At 42.7% G+C, this 22,327-nt stretch overlaps 1 protein-coding gene and 1 non-coding gene across 4 annotated transcripts in view; one reads left to right on the top strand and one right to left on the bottom strand.

Annotated features, from left to right (window-relative positions):
• Positions 1-22,327, bottom strand: part of SecS (Sec synthetase) — a 203,652-nt gene that overhangs the window by 5,442 nt on the left and 175,883 nt on the right. The gene's annotated exons all lie outside the window — the stretch shown is intronic.
• On the top strand, positions 16,092-16,210 carry LOC145395117 (5S ribosomal RNA). Its single transcript, XR_013896547.1, has one exon. It is a non-coding gene; the product is annotated as a 5S ribosomal RNA (ribosomal RNA).

Here is a 22,327-nt window from a genome sequence, read left to right as displayed (position 1 = left end):
TAGGCAAACTCTTTCGCCTTTGTCTGTCAACTTGTACCTTTCCTTCTTGCCGGAAGTTTGCTCTCATTCAGACAGTCCCAAAGAAGGGTGACCACTCCCAACCCTCTAACTATCGTCCAATTGCTTTAACGTCCTGTGTTACAAAAGTTTTCGAGTCAATTCTCAATAGAAAAATTTTAAGGCATCTTTGTTATCACAACCTTCTTTCCGATCGTCAGTATGGATTCTGTCAGAGACTCTCCACTGGCGATCTTCTCGCCTACCTTTCAGACTCCTGGTTATCCTCCTTTCGGGACTTTGGCGAAAGCTTTGCCATTGCACTTGACATCTCAAAGGCTTTCGGTCGAGTCTGGCATAAATCTTTAATTTCCAAACTGCCCTCCTACGGTTTCTATCCTTCTATCTGTGCCTTCATCACTAGCTTCCTTTCTGGTCGTTCTATAGCCGCTGTTGTAGACGGCCATCGTTCTTCTCCTAGATCTATCAACAGTGGTGTTCCTCAGGGCTTTGTCCTATCACCAACTCTCTTCCTTTTATTCATCAATGATCTTCTAAGCTGTACATCTAACCCTATCCACTCATACGCTGATGACTCCACCCTTCACCTTTCCATTCGGTTCCCGCAACGCCCATCTCAACAGTTACTTCAACAAACAAGGAATGAGGCTATGGCACACCTAATGTCTGACTTGCCTTGTATCTCTGACTGGGGTAAAAATAATCTGGTTGGTTTTAATGCATCTAAGACTCAGTTCTTACACCTATCAACCCGACAAAATCTTCCACAGGTATACCCACTAATGTTTAATAATATTCAGCTTAATCCTGCATCATCCTTGAACATGCTTGGGGTTTCATTTACGCGGGACTTATCTTGGAAAGATCATATTACATCTCTTGTAAAATCTGCTTCCAAGAGATTGGGTGTGCTAAGCCGACTCCATTTCTTCTTTACCCCTGCACAATTGTTGACTCTATACAGGGGTTTTATCCACCCCTGTGTGGAGTACAACTCTTATGTGTGGGGAGGCTCCCCACATACAGCTCTTCTCAATAGGGTGGAGTCAATGGCTTTTTGTCTCATTAACTCTCCTCCTCTTACTGACTCCCTTCAACCTCTGTCTCTTCGCCGCACTGTTGCATCTTTATCTCTTTTCTATTGCTACTTTAATGGTCACTGCTCCTCTGAACTGTCTGCTTGCATTCCTCCACCTCTACGACAGGCGCATAGCACCCGTCTGGCAGCAAACTCTCATCCCTTTTCTGTCCAACTCTCTAATGCAAGAGTTAACTGTTACTCCCAGTCTTTCATTTATGCAACAGGTCAGCTCTGGAACTGTCTCCCTCTGTCTGTATTTCCTGCTGCCTATGATCTCCAGTCTTTCAAACGCAGTGTGTCCAGGCATCTCAAAATGATCGGATCTTGAATTTGGCTCTCTATTGTATTTTGTTTTTCTCTTGGAGGGAACTGTTACTGCGGGCTCATGACCTTTGGTTCCTTCTTCCTCGCAGAAAAAAAAAAAAAATGTAATATAGTTAAAATTGGTTATTGTATGACATTTTGTAAGATGTGTATGTATAACAGACATATGCATATAACTGTGCAATGGTTATATTGCTAGGTCATTACATTATATATGGAGTTATCCCTTTAGTAATGTCTAATATTTCACCTAACTAATATTTCACATCACTAATCCGGTCATGCTGTGGTCGATGATAGTGATGATGTGTGTGGCCACTGGCTCGTGGAGAACAATAACCTGCTTGTTGTTTCACATATACAGTAGAAGGAGTTTATATGGTATTTTGGCATTTGTGGTAACACACCTATTTTCATTTGTTTGTTATGTGATCTTACTTTTATTTTTTTTTTGTATGTATTGATTTTCTATAGTTTATTTTTCTTCGTTTGTCTACGCTTTTTCGGTGTTGTCCGAGGTTGCATAAATGCTAGCTAATTCCCTCGGGACCCTTTTTTAAGGTTTAGTTTATATCGCACAGATATTACTGAAAATGATATTATATAGCCCCATTTTTGTTATTTTATATAAAAAATATATATACACTATATACAGTATTAACTATATACACTGACTTGTAGTTTACTTGTACCTATTGTGGGCAATATATGTGTCAGCACTGTGTGGAAATCTTTGTCTTCACGATTGTGTGGAAGATGTTGTTCATTCTTGCTAATGTCAGTTATGTTGGCCTTTTTTTTTCTTTCTTTCTTTTCCTGGTTTTCCTTGTAACTTAATTTGTCTGTTTCCACTGGGTAGCTTTAATTAATAAATGTTTAATACAGTTCTTTTAATTGCTCACTGAGTAACTGTGATAGTATATTTTCTTTATTACTTTGTAGATGTAATGATGTAGGTATGAAACACGTACTTTATGTAGGTATAAATGGAGTGGAGGGGAAATTGTTGAGTGCTGTGAAGAGTATGTACGAGGGAGCTAGGGCTACGGTGTGAGTGCATGGTGAGCTGAGTGAGTTCTTTGATCTCAATGTGGGACTGAAATAGGGTTGTGTGATGTCTCCATGGCTGTTTAATATATACATGGATGGGGTTGTAAAGGAGGTGCAAGGTAGGGCAGTGGATGTGGGGGTGGCTCTAATGAATAAGGGTGAGATTTGGAAGATTCCGGTGTTTCTGTTTGCTGATGATACAGTAATGTTGAGTGAAGATGAATGGGAGTTGCAAGGTTTGGTGAATGAATTTGGGACAGTGTGTAGGAGGAGGAAGCTGAAAGTTAATGTAAACAAAAGTAAAGTTATGGTGTTTGAGAGGAATGAAGTCACAGAGTGTGCAGTGAGGTTGGATGGTGAGGATATGGAGAATGTGAGTGCATTCAAGTACTTGGGTAGTATGATGATTAAGGACGGAACGTTGGGGGATGAAGTGCGTCAAATGGTACAGCAGGGAAGGAAGGTTGTTGGTACACTGAAAGCAGTGATGAGAAATAGGGAGGTGAGTATGGAAGTTAAGAAGTCACTGCATGATAGAATTGTGATCCCTACCCTGACGTAAGGAAGTGAGGCATGGACCTTGCAAGAGGGGAACAAATCAAGAGTGAGAGCAATGGAAATGAGTTACTTGAGAGGAGCATGTGGAGTGACATGGAGGGACAGGTTGACGAATGAAGAAGTGAAGGAACGTTGTGGGGTGGATGTGGATGTGGTTGAGAAGATTGGGAGAAATACAATGAGGTGGTTTGGACATGTGAAGAGAATGGAGAATGAAAGACTGACTAATAGGGTGTATGTAGGTAAGGTAGAGGGAGGGAGAGGGAGGGGCAGACCGAGGATGAGGTGGAGGGATGGAGTGGAGAGGTACATGAGGGAGGGGGGGGAGAGTTGGGGGGAGGGTAGTCAAATGGTGGGTGACAGAGCGACTTGGAGGCGTTTTGTCTGCGGCCACCCTTTGCAGGATTAGGGCGTCGGGCTATGAATAGATTGATAGATAGATAAATGATAACACTCGTTGGTGGTAAATAAATGCTATAGTAAATGAATGAATATATACAGTGTAGAATATTTATTGTTGGTGATTATTTAGTAACTGAATTATGCAGATAACTGAAGTAAGTATCTGTACGTAAGTTGTAACTATACAGCACATTTTATATGTTTGTGCAGATGTTTTTGTCTATCACTGTGTATTGTATAAATGAAGTAACTATGTAACTCACTAATTTTTACCGTGGTGGGAATGGTGTGAGTGGTGTTGCACGTGGTGATAGCGTTGTCCTTCACGGGTTGATTGACGTGTTGTGGGGTGTCAGACACACGTTGATAGACGTGGCGTCGTCTCAGCAAACACGCATGGTGACGTCGACTTCCCACACTGGTAGCTGTGGTGAGTAAACGAGTAGTGACGAGTAACTTGAGTGAAGATGAGTAAGATGAGTTGTGAATATGGGCTTGGTATTTGCCGCGTCGTCTTGACCTCTTCACTCCTGCATCAGCGGTGGAGGTTTGGGGACGGTAGGAGAGAGCATTGGGGTTCTTGTGCTTGTTGCTTTGTTCTTGCTTATCGTTTACTTGTTTTGTTTTGTTTTTATTCTTGCTGCTGCTTGAAGTTGCATGAAGAAGATTATATAGTTGTCTTGTAGACTTGTTATTTGTAGTTAATCGTAGAGCTTGTTGATCCTCACTCGTAACTCGTCGTTGCTACTGTATGCTCGTAGACTCGTAGACTCGTTCCTCTTATTGTATACTCGCTTGCTTGATCATAGAATTGTAGTAATGTAGAATCAGCTGTAGAATTGGAGCTGACAGTTTCTCCTGCTTTTGTAGAAATGATGTTTCGTAGACGCAGAGTCGATCATTACAGCCACCATTTAATGTTAGAGCTTCATAGCCAACATTTACATATATATGTAACTCTTTAATCTTGTAATAGGTGAGTCTTGAGTTTTGGTTAAAGTTATTTTGGTAACTGAAGAGCAGGAGGAGTTAAAGATGAATACAGGGAGTTGATCTTGATTTATTTTCTTCAGAGAAAGTCTAAGTTCAGCAACATATGTACTGTATTATACAGGGACTTAATATACTAACTAAGTCTAGGTGGACCCCTCTTCTTATTCGTTCTCTCCACTACCTGCTGGTTCTATGGCCAGTCCCCTTCTGAGCTCAAATTCCTACATTCTCGTTTAGCAGGGGCCGTGTCACGTGTGCTATACTGTTGTTGAAATGTTCTAGAAGCCTGTGTGTGTGTATGTGTGTGTATGGTCACAAGGCGCTGTTCATGGGCTATTTTGCTGGTGAGAGGCATTCTGGAGAGGTGCTAACGCCATTTCCTTCTGGCCCCTAGACTTGACATTGACCTAACCTCTAGACTATATATGTATGTTGCTAGCTATTATGTATTAAGACATTTTAGAGTCCTGACATGTTCACTTTCTATCTATCTATTGCCAGACACCTCAATCCCATTCGGGGTGGCCACAAACAAATTGCCTCCACGTCGCCCTGTCCCTCGCCATTTCACTGCCCTGCTCCCAGCTCACACCCCCCTCTCTCATATACCTCTCCACCCCATCCCTCAATCTCATCCTTGGCCTCCCCCTCCCTCTCCCCCCCTCCACCTCACTCACATACACTCTCTTCGTCAGTCTTTCACCCTCCATCCTCTCCACATGGCCAAACCACCTCAGTGTATTCCTCCTAACGCTTCCTATCACATCCACACCACAACGCTCCTTTATATCATCATTTGTCAGCCTGTCTCTCCATGTGACTCCACAGGCTCCTCTTAAATAACTCATTTCCACTGCTCTTACTCTTGACTTGTGTCCTTCCAACAACGTCCAAGCTTCACTTCCATACGTTAGAGTTGGTATCACAATACTGTCATGTACTAACTTTTTCACTTTCATGCTCACTTCCCTGTTTCTTATCACTGCTTTCAAGGAACCAGCAACCTTTCTTTCCTGCTGTGCCCTTTCAAGCACTTCACCCTCCAAACCTCCATCCTTACTCATCACGCTACCCAAGTACTTAAACATACTCACATTTTCCAATTCCTCACCATCCAACCTCGCTGTACATGCACTGACTTCACCTCTCTCAAAGACCATCACGTTACTTTTCCCTACATTCACCTTTAGATTTCGTTTCTTACACACACTCCCAAACTCATCCACCAAGCCTTGCAGCTCCCCTTCATCTTCACTCAACACACAGTATCATCTGCAAACAACAGTACAGGGAGTTTCCAAACACTATCCTCTCTCACCAGGACCATTCCAACACCCACTATCCTACCATGTACCTCTTTTATTACCCCATCCATGTACAGACTGAACAACCATGGAGACATGACACATACCTGTTTCAACCCAACCTTCAAAGAGAAAAATTCACTCAGTTCATCATCCACACGCACTGCAACGTTAGCACCATCATACATACTCTTAACAGCATTCAACAACTTCCCATCTACTCTATATATTCTTAATACTTTCCACAACCCTTGTCAATCCACCCTGTCATATGCTTTCTCCAAATCCATGGAAGCCGCATACAACTTCTTTCCCTTCTCTAAAAACTTTTCCACTAAAGATCTAAGAATGAATATCTGATCTACACAACCTCTTTCCTTCCTAAAGCCTCCCTGTACTTCTCCAACTAATTCCTCTGTTCTTTCTCTAACTCTGTCAATAAATATCCTACCATACACTTATCCTATTATACTAAGAAGACAAATGCCTCTATGATTACCACACACTTATTTTTCCCCTTTTCCTTTGTACAAGGGAATAATTATACCTGACTTCCAATCCTCCGGGACTGTACCTTCCTCCCAAGCCAATATGCACATTTCCACATCCATTCGACTACTATCTCTCTGCCATGCTTCAGCATTTCACCACACACTCCATCAATTCCTGGGGCTTTCCCCAATTTAACTTTCTTCGTTGCTTCCACAACTTCTCTCCTACTGATTTCTTCCTGGCTTCTCATCTCCCTCCTTCTCCCAGCCATTCCCCAGCCACTTATACTCGCTTTACTTCCATCCTCTATGTTCAACATTTCCTTAAAGTGTTCTCTCCATCTGCTCACTTTTTCTCCCTTCTCCACTAGTAATCTACCATTTTTATCTTTCACTCCCCTGCTAACTTCACTTCCACCCTGTCTTACTCTCTTCACCTCTTTCCAGAACATTTTCTTACAGTCCCTCCATTTTACACTCAAATTCCTTCCAAATTCCTCATCCACTCTCTTCTTACTCTCTCTTACTAATCTTTTCACCTCTCTCTTTCTTTCTACATATAACTCTCTCTTCTGCCTCTCAACTTCTTCCATGCCCCTATTTCTCATCCATTCATTGTATGCTTTCTTCTTTTGTGCCACAGCCTGTCTCACCTCTTCATTCCACCACGCTGTTCCTTGCATCCCCCTCCGTCTTCTCTTCATCCCACACACCACATCACATGCTGCACATATTTCTTCTGTGAATATCCTGCACACACCTTCCACATCCCCCATCTGCTCCAATTCATATTTGCCCAATCGTTCCTCCACTTCTCTCTTATATCCAAATTTAAGTATCCTTTCCCCTTCCACATACCTCATACAATATGTGCATCATCCATGTATGCTTTCAAATTCTCATGCTGCTTCACCCATATAACCATTATATTAACACTAAAAACTACAATCTCATCACCATCTCCCATACCACCTACAAAACGTATCAAGTCACCCAAGAATCTATCCTTTTCTAAATCATACAAGTCAACCTGTGGAGCATATGCCAATATAACTGAAATCATAGTTTGCCAAACAATATTTTCATTACTACAATTCTTCATTCACTCCCCTTACATTCATGACACATTCCCCCATTTCTCCTCAACCAGCACACCCACACTATACTTCCCTGCCAACACTGCTTATACCTACCTTCCCTCCCAGCAAATCATCCTAGCTGTCTCTCCTCTGAAGTGACTTCCTGAATGCAACAGACACCCACCGGCCTTCTACTTCACAATAACTATCTATATTCTACCCTTCAAACTACCCACATTCCACAGTGCCACTCTGAACCCTTTGGGAGATTTGATTTGCTAAGGCTTGCTTTTATTCTTCTTATTTTGTCATAAGTTCGGTAAATAATGGAGGAGAGAGAGACCACAAGCCCCACCCACATGCACTGTCCCAAGCCCAGACATAGGACCTGGGACCCATAACCCACCAGCTGTGGCCAAAGGCCGTGGCAGGGGTGATGGGGCACCCTGCCATGACAGGTACAGGGACACCCTCCAAGCATGCGTTGGCACTGTAACTGCCTCGCCTTGCCATTAAACACCCAATGATAGTGCAACCTCCTGGGGCACTACTCTCAGGTTCGGGCCACTCTCTATTGACCAGAAGCGTCAGCCTGGGAACCGCGATGTCCTATACACTCTGGCATAGATCTGTGTCCCATCCCAATTCTGTTCCAAAACTGCGTTGGCGGAGCCCACATCGTGCCTTCTGTCAGGTCTACCACTAGATAGCAGGGGCAAAATTTTCTGGCCTCACGCCCTTGCTCGTAATAACCGCTGTACACAGTGGGGGTACATTGTGTGTCTGTAAAAACTGTATGTATGTACAGCAATGCAAGAGACAGTTAAAAGAAAGTGACTTGGAGAGTATGCTGGCCTACTCTACATGTATCAAAATGAAAATGGTCAGAAATGCAGGATGGTCAGGATATCCTGATGGTTAGCAAAACAGGAGCTCCAGCTCTCCCTATCACAAGCATTCCCCTCCTCCTCAGGAGTACTCTACTCCCTGCAACATTGTGAAATATTTCAAGATCATGTAGCATACATAGAATCAACATTAAATCAAATGAAAATGTATTAAGAGCAACAAAGAGTATAAAATTTAGCAAACAATGAGACCCTTGGCACCAAAAATTAAGTCAACCACTGCTCTTCGCAGGTTTCCATATTCACTGATTTTTCTGGGAATTTATTTTAAAAACTCACAGGAAGATATTTCCTGCTTTACCCACAGAATCAGCTGTTCCTAGGGATTCATAAGTGATATTTAGCATGTTTTCCATGAGAAACACTGTCCTATAAAGTTAAACTGTGCAGTTACCCTGTATAGATAGAGGCGACCTGCACTTTACAAACGATCATGTGATAAAAATTCGCTTTAACAAAGATTGCATTTTACTACCCTTCACTCACCTCACGAATGCCAAAATTTGCTTTAACAAATATTTTTCTGCGGGCAATTTTAAACCGAGAGCGCTCTCACCTGATTCCACCACAGCACCACTAACAGAGAAAAAGTACACCATTCACTCCCGCCCTATCATCCAAAACAATACAGCACATCACTGCCACATGTGCAAGATTTATTTTGTCATCGTGCTGCCCAGAATATAAAACTCAGTTAAAGTTTTTTGGCTAGTTGCTTCTTAAATCACAGATGTAGTTGTTGGTTATGGGTTAGGGAGTCATAAAATACACAAATATTGATTCAGACTGAGCAAATAAAGGGTTAATATGGGTGGATGGGAGACAAATCAGGGTCCTGGAACCAAACTCCATTCAACCCATGTTATAATGGGTTCGCACAACAAAATATTGCTTAACGAATGGTTTTTCAGGAATATAACCTGTTCGAAGTGGGGGCCTTTCATATGTGCTGCTCAGCACAGAGCATCAGCACTCTACGGCATTCTGTATTTCACAACACAAATCTCCCACTCTTTTCTCGCAATGAGAACTTGCTTGTGATTGGTTTCTAGGGTAGTGCCCCTTATTATCTGCCTATGTGTCTTTTTCTCCCCATCCTATTGGCCATTTAACAAGGGGACCCAATTATGCCAGTGTGACAAATTACTGTACCTAATTTTTTTTTTTTTTTTTTTTTTAATGCAAGAAACAAGGAACCAAAGGCCAGGGACCCACAAACTGTTCCTTCCAAGAAAAAACAAAAACAATACAAAAGAGAGCCAAATTCAAGATCCGTTCATTTCGAGATGCCTGGACACACTGCATTTGAAAGACTAGAGATCATAGGAAGTAGGAAATACAGACAGAGGGAAAGAGTTTCAGAGTTGACCTGTTGCATAAATGAAGGACTGGGAGTAACAGTTAACTCTTCCATTAGAGAGTTGGACAGAAAAGGGATGAGAGCTTGTTGCTAGCTGGGTGCTATGCACCCATCGTAGAGGTGGAGGGACGTAAGCATACAGTTCAGAGAACCAGTGACCATTCAAGTAGCAACAGAAAAGAGATAAATATGCAACAGTGCGGTGAAGAGACAGAGGTTGAAGGGAGTCAGTAAGAGAAGGACAGTTGATGAGACAAAAAGGCTTTGACTCCACCCTATTGAGAAGAGCCGTATGTGGGGAGCCTCTCCACACATGAGAGTTGTACTCTACACAGGGGCGAATAAAATCCCTGTATAGAGTCAACAATTGTGCAGGGGTAAAGAAAGAACGGAGTTGGCTTAGCACACCCAATCTCTTGGAAGCAGATTTTACAAGAGATGCAATATGATCTTTCCAACATAAGTCCCAAGTGAATGAAACCCCAAGCATGTTCAAGGATGATGCAGGATTGAGCTGGATATTATTAAACATTAGTGGGATCTCCTGTGGAGGACTGTGTCGGGTTGATTGGTGTAAAAACTGAGTTTTTTATGCATTAAAAACAAGATTATTTTTACCCCAGTCAGAGATACAAGCCAAGTCAGATATTAGGTTTGCCATAGCCTCATCCCTTGTTTGTTGAAGTAACTGCTGAGATGGACATTGCAGGAACTGAATGGAAAGGTGGAGGGTTGAATCATCAGCGTACGAGTGGATGGGGTAAGATGTACAGCTTAGAGGATCATTGATGAATAAAAGGAAGAGTGTCAGTGATAGGACAGAGCCCTGAGGAACACCACTGTTGACAGATCTAGGAGAAGAATGACGGCTGTCTACGACAGTGGCTACAGAACAACCAGAAACGAAGCTATAGATGAAGACACAGATAGAAGGATAGAAACCGTAACACGGCAGTTTGAAAATTAAAGATTTATGCCAGACTCAACTGAAAGCCTTTGAGATGTCAAATGCGATGGCAAAGCTTTTGACAAAGTCCCGAAAGGAGGATGGCCAGGAGTCTGAGAGGTAGATTAGAAGATCGCCAATGGAGCGTCCCTGACGGAACCCATACTGACAATCAGAAAGAAGGTTGTGATAGGAAAGATGCTTTAACATTTTTCTGTTAAGAACTGACTCGAAAACTTTTGGGACACAGGATGTTAAAGCAATTGGACGATAGTTAGAGGGGTAGGAATGGTCACCCCTCTTTGAGACAGGCTGAATGAGAGCAAACTTCCAGCAAGAAGGAAAGGTACAAGTTGACAGACAAAGGCAAAAGAATTTCCCTAGGCAGGGTATAAGCATAGAGGCACAGTTCTTGACGACAATAGGAAGGACTTCATCAGGCCCATATGCCTTGTTAGTATTAAGGCCAGTGAAAGCAGAAAATACATCAGCTAAAGAAATTTTAACATCAGCCATGAGGAAGTCAGAGGGGGGAAGTGACGCAGGAACAGCACTGGAATCGTCTATCTACGTATCTATCTATTGTTAGATGCCTTAATGCCATACAGGGTAGCCACACAAACAAATCACCTCCACATCACCCTGTCCTCTGCCATTTCACTGCCCTGCTCCCAATTCACACGCCCTTCTCTCATATACCTTTCTACTCCATCCCTCCATCTCATCCTTGGCCTTCCCCTCCCTCTCCCCCTCCACCTCACTCACATACACTCTCCTCATCAGTCTCTCACCCTCCATTCTCTCCACATGGCCAACCCACCTCAATGCATTTTTCCTACCGCTTCCTATCACATCCACATCACAACACTCCTTCACATCCTAATTTATCAGTCTGTCTCTCCATATGATTCCACAGGCTCCTCTCAAATAACTCATTTCCACTGCTCTCACTCGACTTGTGACCCTGCAACAACGTCCAAGCTTCACTTCCATATGTTAGAGTTTTTTTTATTTATTTATTTTCTTTTTTAATGCAAGGAAGAAGGTACCAAAGGCTATGAGCCCGCATTAACAGTTCCCTCCAAGAGAAAAACAAAATACAAGAGAGAGCCAAATTCAAGATCCAATCATTTTGAGATGTCTGGACACACTGCGTTTGAAGGACTGGAGATCATAGGCAGCAGGAAATACAGACAGAGGGAGACAGTTCCACAGTTGACCTGTTGCATAAACGAAAGACTGGGAGTAACGGTTAATTCTTGCATTAGAGAGTTGGACAGAAAAGGGATGAGAGTTTGCTGCCAGACGGGTGCTACGCGTCCATCGTAGAGGTGGAGGAATGCAAGCAGACAGTTCAGAGGAGCAGTGACCATTAAAGTAGCGACAGAAAAGAGATAAAGATGCAACAGTGCGGCGAAGAGACAGAGGTTGAAGGGAGTCAGTAAGAGGAGGAGAGTTAATGAGACGAAAAGCTTTTGACTCCACCCTATTGAGAAGAGCTGTATGTGGGGAGCCTCCCCACACATGAGAGTTGTACTCCACACAGGGGCGGATAAAACCCCTGTATAGAGTCAACAATTGTGCAGGGGTAAAGAAAGAGCGGAGTTGGCTTGAGTTGGTATCACAATACTGTCATTTAATTACTTTTTCACTTCCATGCTCTCTTCCCTGTTTCTTATCACTGCCTTCAAGGAACCAGCAACCTTTCTTCCTTGTTGTACCCTTTCAAGCAATTCACCCTCCAAACTTCCATCCTTCCTCATCACACTACCCAAGTACTTAAAAGTACTCACATTTTCCATTTCCTCCTCTTCCAACCTCACTGTACATTCACTGACTTCACCTCTCTCGAAGACCATAACTTTACTCTTCCCTACATTCACCTTTAGATTCCGTTTCTTACACACTCTCCCAAATTCACTTGCAGCTTCACTTAACAACACAGTATCATCAGCAAACAACAGTACAGGACGTTTCCAAACAATGCCCTTTCTCATTAGAGCCACTCCGAAATCCACTGCCCTTACCTTGTATCTCTATTACAACCCCATCCATATACAGATTGAACAACCATGGAGACATGACACATCCCTGTTTCAACTCAACCTTCAAACAAAAAAACTCATTCGGTTCATTATCCACATGCACTGCAGCCTTAGCACCCTCGTACATACTCTTCATAGCATTCAACAACTTCACATCTACTCCATATATTCTTAATACTTTCCACAATCCTTGTCAATCCACCCTCTCATGTGCTTTCTCCAAATCCATGAAGACTGCAAGTGCATACAACTTCTTTCCCTTCTCTAGAAACATTTCAACTAAAGATCTAAGAATGAATACAGTGAGCCCTTGAAATACGAAAACTTGAAGTACGAATTTCCAATGGTACGAAAACAATAAATGTAGGACAAATTCCACAATACGAAAGTATCTGTCTCGATGGTATGAAAAACGATACAAGAGGAAATACAAAAAATTCAAAATGGGCGCGCTGCACAGTGCTGTGCTTGCTTGCAGCGAGAAAACGAACTAACCCCTCTCTGGTAACCACATTTTCACGCGCTTCCCAGTTGAGTCACGTCCGTCCTCTCCTCTGAGCTTCACTGTACAATACGCTATTTTTCGTTGTTCTTCACCTTTTCATATTTTCACCATGCCTCCCCAGCGCCCTGCATCATCTCCAGCATCCGGGGAACCAGGTGCAAACAAGAAACAGCATCGTACTCTCACTCTTGAGAGGAAATTGGAAATACAGTAGTTAGACTGATTTATTTGCCGGTAAATGTACAATGAAAGACATAACTATCTTCCCAGTTCAGTCTGAAGAAAATTTACACCAGGCGAAATACAATGAAAACCTTGTTTCTACTAGTGCGTGTTTCAAATGGTTCGATTTTTCCACGCTGTATTCGTCAGACTTTGGGAAGATACTTGTGTCTTTCATTGTACACTTGAAGCAGCAGAAAGACCTTATCAATTCAATTCATAATCCTTCAGCTTGTTTCTGTAATTTTCTGACAACTTTCAGTTTGGCAAATTACTTTTTCTTGCTGAAAAATTTCCTCCCCGTTATTATCATCACTTTCCCCTACGATCGTTTCCAGCGCAGTGGAAGAAACTCAACGTGCTCAAAGGTGGATATCGTTTCACAATTTCCCAACTGGAGGTTAGATTAGGTTAAAATTATTAGGTACAGATAAGCTCGGTTAGGCCAGGTTTGGTTAAACACTTAGGGAAGAACAGTCCTTGCCGCCATTATGTTAACGAAATAAACGTGAGTTTTCACACCAGAACAGCAAAAAATGACGGGGAAACAGATTTAATAAGAAACGTTTACTGTATTTACCAACCCAGAAATAACCTGAAAAATATAACAGACTATCAGGAAGAACTGATTTGGTAAGGTGCTTTTACTGCTTAAAGTAAAACGTATGTTTAGCCCCCTCAGTGGCTGTGGGTTCAGATATTTGCGTGCTCCTGTGGTCGGCCTTGGGACCATTTTTTCAAAGTTCTAAAATCAATTTCTTTTTCTTACATATGTGAAAAGACTCATCTGGCACACCTGGCCTTTTTTTTTTTTTTTATTATTATTTTTTTCCCTAACCCATCCTGTGATTTGCTATGATTCGTGTAAGAATTAATAAAATTAAGATGCGTGTTACATCAGCATGTATACATCAGCCGAAAATATCTGGGACGGAGTGAACTTTGAATGCCGGACAGCTTGAGGTGGTAGAGAAGGGTCGTGTAAACACACCAGTGACCCTCATTCCCTTCCCATAATTGCTCGCAGTTTTTTATAGCTCACCCTAACTCAACGTCACTGACACCAGTACAGTAAGGCGTTGTTCAGGGCCAGCAGCTATGAAAGCAATAATGGAATACTTTATTGTTTGTATCAGTCATCTCTCTTTCACTCATACACACAAGAACAAACAAAAGAATGAGCAGTAAATGTACTCTAACTCTAAGGAGCAGAAATAACTGTGCTCAGTCGGTCCGAAATGTATTGAGAAGAGTGATATCGAACGAAGAATGTAGAACTGAATGCTAACCTACGAGAACATGTGGGACGAAAGAGTAATTTTTTTCTGATTAGCAAACATTTTTCTTCCATATCGTCTCTTAAAATTGTAAAACCCATAATCGTTTGTGTAAGCATACAGCCTAAAGATCTTACCAATTCAGTTCATATTCCTCTAGTTTGTCTTCTATATTTTTCTGACTTTTGAGGGTGGTAAATTATGTTCTCTTGCTGAAAGAAACTTACTAAAAATTAGGGCACATGTAACATAAGCATGTAAACATCAGCGTGGAGTGAAGAGAACGCCTGACTAATGGGATGGTAGAGTAGGGTCATGAACAGACACCAGTGACCTTCGTTCCCTTCCTGTAATTGCTCACAGTTTTTTATAATGCCCTAACTCAACGTCACTGACACCGAAACAGTGAAGTGTTGTTCAAGGCAGGCAGCTATGAAGGGGTTAATGAAATACTGTATGAAAAATTCAAAATGGGCGCGGTGCATAGCGCTGCACTCGCTTGCCGAGAGAAAACGAATTAACCCCTCTTTGGTAAAAAAAATTTTCACGCACTTCTCAATTGAGTCCGCGTCCCTTCTCTCCTCACAGCCTCATTGCATGTGAGAATATTTTCACGGCCCTTCACCTTTTAGTATTGTTTCGTCATGCCTCCCAAGTGCCCTGCATCATCTCCAGCATTGGGGAAGCCCACTGCAAAGAAGCAGCAGCACTGTACCCTGATTCTGAAAAGGAAATTGGAAATTATAAGACCTCATGAGGAGGGGCAGGGAGTCTCGGAGATTGGGCGCGCTTTAGGCCTTGCTGCTTCCACCATTGGGACTGTGATGAAGAAAAAGGAGATGTACAAGAATATGGCTACCTCCTTCCCTACAATTGTATACAGGTATTGTTTACTTCTTAATAGGGGGGGTGAAGTTTAGGTGGGGGTCCGAGGGGGTCCTGGGACGCATCCCCCCATTTATATGTATGCAGCATTTCAACGGGGAAAATCGTTCCAATACACGAAATTTTGATTTACGAAAGTTTTTTTTGGTCCCTATCCTTTTCGTATATAAAGGACTCACTGTATCTGCTCTACACAACCTCTTCCCTTCCTAAAGCCTCCCTGTTCTCCAACTAATTCCTCTGTTATTTCCATAACTCTGTCAATAAGTATCGTACCATATACTTTTCCTATTACACTAATAAGACAAATGCCCCTATGATTACCACACACTTATTTTTCCCCTATCCCTTTGTACAAGGGAATAATTATACCTGACTTCCAATCCTCCGGGACTCTACCTTCCTCCCAGGCCAATCTGCACATCTTCCACATCCGTTCTACTACTCTCTCTCCCCCATGCTTCAGCATTTCACCACACACTCCATCAATTCCTGGGGCTTTCCCCATTTTGACTTTCTTCACTGCTTCCACAACTTCCATCCTACTGATTTCTTCCTGTCTTCTCACCTCCCTCCTTCTCCCAGCCATTCCCCAGCCACTTATACTCGGATTACTTTCATTCTCTGTGTTTGTATTTCTTCTATGAACGGCCATACCACGTTGAGTACACCACTTCCCGTCCGATCAGCGAAGTTAAGCAACGTTGGGTCTGGTTAGTACCTGGATGGGTGACCGCCTGGGAACACCAGATGCTGTTGGCATCCCTACGTGTCAAGTGGGGTTGGTGGAGGATTAGTGCCCCTCCCTGTAAAACATTTGGGATACATGGCATCTGGCAATGAATGAAAAATGAAAATATATTGCACAAACCTTCAACATCCCTCATCTGCTCCAATTCATATTTACCCAATTGTTCCTCCACTTTTCTCTCTTATACAGTAACCCCTCCAATATCCGGATCAATAGAGCCATAGGCAGGTCCGGATAGTGGTCCTGTCCGGATATTGGGCCCCAGCTTATGGACTAGTACTTACGGACCCTAACTCTGAAAAACACCTATGCAACTCCCTCTGGACATGCATAGCACCTATTTAAGACCCAAATCACACCAATAAGGGACATAAAAGACTGAAATAAATGCAAGAGAACCATAAAATGAGGTTTTAGAGGTGAGTTTATACAATATTAAACATTCTGGGTACTTACAAGTCCCTTGGTCTTGGACTGGTTTGAACCGCCAGTTTGCAGTCCACAGTTAATCCTCTGCACTCTAAATTCTAATTTCTTAACACTGCACAACACTGTAAATTCCTGTGTGTTCTAGTGGCAAGGTATTGCAGTTTATTCACTGTTTATTCACAAAAAACAAGCACCTGTGGCTTGCACTGTTATGAGTATCTGCTCTCCATCGGAGTTAAGCTGTGACTGTTGATGTTGGTGGGGTAACAGAGTTGCCAGATCGCAACAGCCACATTACCAATCTCCTCAACTTTCATTGTCAAATATAACTTTTCATTACCAAATTCGTAAAGCTAGCATATATTCTTCACTAATTATATATACAAGTGGAAATACATGTAATCACTCTCCTTATAACTAACACCATGTTGATTATTTTCACACTATGTAGGGTAGCAGATTAATCAGAGAGAGCAAACAATCCACCATCTCCATCCTGTGTATCCTCATACATGTGAAAAATCCATTTGGTAATGCATTATTCTAATGCATTACCAAACGAATTTTTCATTACCAAATTGGCCCACACTTGGTAATGAAAAATACCAAATGGCAACCTGACAGGGGAGGGGGGAGGGGGAGGAAGGAAGGGGTGAAGGGACCATGGTGTAACAGCTGTTTGGCGCCAGGCGGGAATTTCAAATTATGGGAGGGAAAAAAGTCAGATTTTTTTTTAATTTTTTGCAGTTTTTGGCCCATTTTGGGAATATTGGATCCCAGGAGGATTATGTCCGGTTAGTGGGGATGTTCGGATATTGGGCGTTCGGATATTAGAGGGATTACTGTATTCTGTCCTTTTTCGATCCTCTTGGAACCTTTCCACTCTCCCTGCATCTACTCCTTCCTCCCGTCCTTCCCTTCCCTTATTTCTCCATTTTACTTGGACCTTGATTCTGACCACCACCAACAGAAAGTCCACTCCACCAACCTCTATATGCTCTTGCACACATTACACATCTTCACATCCTTTCATCCACACACACATAATCAATCACTGCATTCATTTCATTCAGTTCACCGTCCACCCTTCTCATCACTCACCATGTATACCTGTGGATCATTTTGTGCCTGAAGAGGGTATTGGCTATCACCAACCCCCTCCCGGCAAAAATGTCCACTAAAGCACTGCCATTCTCATTTATCTCAGCAGGCACACCCCACTCACCAACTACTCCATCCACCTTCACATTCCCTACTTTACCATTCATACCAACAATCAAAAACACTCTCTCATTCCTTCCAAACTTTTCCATGCACACTTCCACATTTGTCCAGAACTCTTCTCTCACTCTGCTTGCACGATCTTGCGTTGGCGCATACACACACACAATCCCCCACATTTGTATTCCAACTTTCAATCTTACCCACACAATCCTTGAGCCAACTGATCCACACTCTCTTATATTCTCCTTCCATCTGTTACAACAATACACACTCCTTCTTGTGCCCTCTCATTCTCACCTACTCCTGCACATATACCCCATCCATACTCCCATTCTCTCACACTCTCACTTCTCCATTTAGTTTCAGTTAATCCACATACATCCACTTCCGCACCGTCAAGCACCAGGAGAATCTCTCTCTCTCTTTCACCTTATCATTTGCACCCCTTACATTCCACGTCACCATCCGTATCATGTCCTTTTTTCGGTCCTTAGTCGTCATCTTTTGGTCAGTCCTGGTCCAAGGCTTCTTGTTCGTATTTTTAGTTAGTTGTTTTCCGGGGAGGGGCACTAACCCTCTGCCAACCCACTTGCTGTCACATAGGGAACACGTGTAGGTTGGTTATAAGGTTACCACGCAGCGTTGTAAATGATTTCCTGGTTTACAGGAAATCATTTGGCTTGCCACTCGATGTACAGCTACCCTAAAAACTAAGTGGGTGGATGATGGACGTCCCCACCTACCACCTACTGGAATCGTCTAAGATGAAATTGGAGGAGAAAATCTGAGCGAAGAGATCTGCTTTATCAGTAAAAGAAATAGCTACAGAGACATCAGAATAGAAAAGAGGAGGGGAGGATGATGAGGTAAAGTTGTTAGAAATGTTTTTGGCAAGGTGCCAGAAGGAGCAGGAAGAATTCGAGGTGGAGAGTTGAGAGCATTTAGTACGGATGAAATTATTTTTAGCACAGCGAAGTACAAACTTAGCACAATTCCGGGCAGAAACATAAGCAGGATCTGATTCAGGGGAGGGTTGGTTCTGGTACCTTTTATAGGCCCTCTCCTTGTTACGAACAGCATTAGAATAAGCGTGATTAAACCAAGGATTTCTTGCATTAGCCATAGGATATGAGAAGTGAGTGTATGCTTCCATGCCCGAGAGAATAACCTCCGTAATGTGCAATGAACACTCAGATGGCTCCCAGCCTTGGAAGCAATAATCATTCCAGAGAAAATCAAAGAAGTATTGCTTGAGGGCTTCCCAATCCACAGCTCCGAAGTGCCACAGTCAATGTTTCTTTGGAGGATCCACAGGCCGCACCGGAGCAATTGGACAGGTCAAAGTAATTAGGTTGTGATTGGAGGAGCCCAATGGAAAGGAAAGATTAACAGTGTATGCAGAAGGATTAGTTGTAAGAAAGAGGTCAAGTATGTTGGAGCTCTCTCCAAGGCGGTCAGGGATACGGGTATGGTGCTGTACAAGCAGCTCTAGGTCATTAAGGATAGAAAAGATGTAGGCTTGTTCACCAGGTGGATAAGTGAAAGGAGAGGAAAGCCAAAGGTGATGGTGAACATTTAAATCTCCTAGAATGGAGATTTCAGAGAAAGGAGAAATGGATAGAATGTGCTCCATCGTAGAAGTAAGACAGTCGAAGAATCTTTCATAGTCAGTAGAATTATGAAATAAGTAAACAGCGCAGATATATTTAGTCAGAGAATGACAAGAAAGCCAAAGCCAAAGAGTATAGAATTCAGAAGAATCAAGTTCAGGAACATGAGAGCAAGATAAATCGTTGCGTACATATACACAACAGCCACCATTGGCTTTTAAATGAGTATAGAGAAAGTACGAGTAAACAGAAAAGGGTATGCTGTCAGTTGCCTCAGACAGCTGAGTCTCAGGCAGGAAGAGAAGGTGAGGTTTAGAGGAGGAGAGGTGATGTTCTACAGAGAGAATGTTAGAGGAAAAGCTGTGGTCATTTACAGAATTGGCACTTTTAATTGGAAAATATTCTAATTTTTATCACCATATTGGTTCATACACATCCACTTATCTTAAATCCAGTAAAAAATCTATCTATCTATCTATTGCCAGACGCCTCAATCCCATTTGGGGTGGCCACAAACAAATCGCCTCCAAGTCGCCCTGTCCCCTGCCATTTCACTGCCCTGCTCCCAACTCACACCCCCCTCTCTCATATACCTCTCCACCCCATCCCTCCATCTCATCCTCGGCCTCCCCCTCCCTCTTCCCCCCTCCACCTCACTCACATACACTCTCTTCGTCAGTCTTTCACCCTCCATCCTCTCCACATGGCCAAACCACCTCAGTGTGTTCCTCATAACGCTTCCTATCACATCCACATCCACACCACAACGCTCCTTTATATCTTCATTCGTCAGCCTGTCTCTCCACGTGACTCCACAGGCTCCTCTTAAATAACTCATTTCCACTGCTCTCACTCTTGACTTGTGTCCTTCCAACAATGTCCAAGCTTCACTTCCGTACGTTAGAGTTGGTATCACAATACTGTCATGTAGTAACTTTTTCACTTCCATGCTCACTTCCCTGTTTCTTATCACTGCTTTCAAAGAACCAGCAACCTTTCTTCCCTGCTGCACCCTTTCAAGCACTTCACCCTCCAAACCTCCATCCTTACTCATCACAATCAATCAATCAATCATTTCCTGTGGCACCCTCGGGGATGCATAGGGCCTCGATGAACTCACACCACCACATCCTATCTTGTGCTAACTCCTCAAGATCTCCCCAACACTCATCTCCAGCTTCCCGTCTCATTGTCCTCACCCACGTCTCTTTTGGCCTTCCTCTACCTCTCCTACCAAGTGCCACCCACCCTGGTGTACCTCGTACTATTCCCTGTCTCCTATACACATGTCCTAGCCACTTCCATCGTGAGAATCTAACATATTTATCGATCGGCTGCACTCCCGTTATTTCTCTAATTCTACTATTTGGTATCCTTTCCCACCACTTAACTCCTAATATTCTTCTAAGTGCTTTATTTTCAAACACCAAGAATTTATTTTCCATAGTCACTGTGCTGTACCAAGACTCGTGTCCATAAATTAAGATACTCCTAACCATTACCTTATAAAGTTTGATTTTTGTATGCACAGAAAAATTGTTATTATTCCAAATATTTTTAAGCATTCCCATTGCCTGATTAGCCTTCTTTAACCTTTCCTCGAATTCAAAGTTCAAAGAACCATCCTTGGCTAAATAAGTACCTAAATATTTAAACCTATCAACTTGCTTTACAACCATACCTCCAATTACACATTCCTGCGCATTTTCCATATTCATATTGATTATTTCAGTTTTTCCACAATTAATAACCAAACCCACCTTGCGACCTTCACTCACCAAACAGTCCAACACTCTCTGCATCTCTTCTGGCCCATCACAAATCAAAACTATATCATCTGCATAATCTTACTCATCACACTACCCAAATACTTAAACGTACTCACATTTTCCAATTCCTCACCATCCAACCTCGCTGTACATTCACTAACTTCACCTCTCTCAAAGACCATCACTTTACTCTTCCCTACATTCACCTTTAGGTTCCGTTTCTTACACACTCTCTCAAACTCATCCACCAAGCCTTGCAGCTCCCCTTCGTCTTCACTCAACAACACAGTATCATCTGCAAACAACAGTACAGGGAGTTTCCAAACACTATCCTCTCTCACCAGGGCCACTCCAACATCCACTACCCTACCTTGTACCTCTTTTATTACCCCATCCATGTACAGATTGAACAACCATGGAGACATGACACATCCCTGTTTCAAACCAACTTTCAAAGAGAAAAATTCACTCAGTTCACCGTCCACACGCACTGCAGCCTTCGCACCATCGTACATACTCTTCACAGCATTCAACAACTTCCCATGTACTCCATATATTCTTAACACTTTCCACAATCCTTGTCTATCTACCCTGTCATATGCTTTCTCCAAATCCATGAAAGCCGCATACAACTTCTTTCCCTTCTCTAGAAACTTTTCCACTAAAGCTCTAAGAATGAATATCTGATCTACACAACCTCTTCCCTTCCTAAAGCCTCCCTGTTCTTCTCCAACTAATTTCTCTGTTCTTTCTCTAACTCTGTCTATAAGTATCCTACCATACACTTTTCCTATTATACTAAGAAGACAAATGCCCCTATGATTACCACACACTTCTTTTTCCCCTTTTCCTTTGTACAAGGGAATAATTATACCTGACTTCCAATCCTCTGGGACTCTACCTTCCTCCCAGGCCAATCTGCACATCTTCCACATCCATTCTACTACTATCTCTCCCCCATGCTTCAGCATTTCACCACACACTCCATCAATTCCTGGGGCTTTCCCGATTTAACTTTCTTCATTGCTTCCACAACTTCTATCCTACTGATTTCTTCCTGTCTTCTCACCTCCCTCCTTCTCCCAGCCATTCCCCA

Source organism: Coenobita brevimanus, chromosome 29 (assembly GCF_032717465.1).
Source record: "Coenobita brevimanus isolate Jiangsu-jjx chromosome 29, ASM3271746v2, whole genome shotgun sequence".
In the NCBI taxonomy this organism is placed as follows: Eukaryota; Metazoa; Arthropoda; class Malacostraca; order Decapoda; family Coenobitidae; genus Coenobita; species Coenobita brevimanus.
The sequence above is the reverse complement of the archived record's forward strand: the minus strand, read 5'-3'. Positions and strand labels throughout refer to the sequence as shown.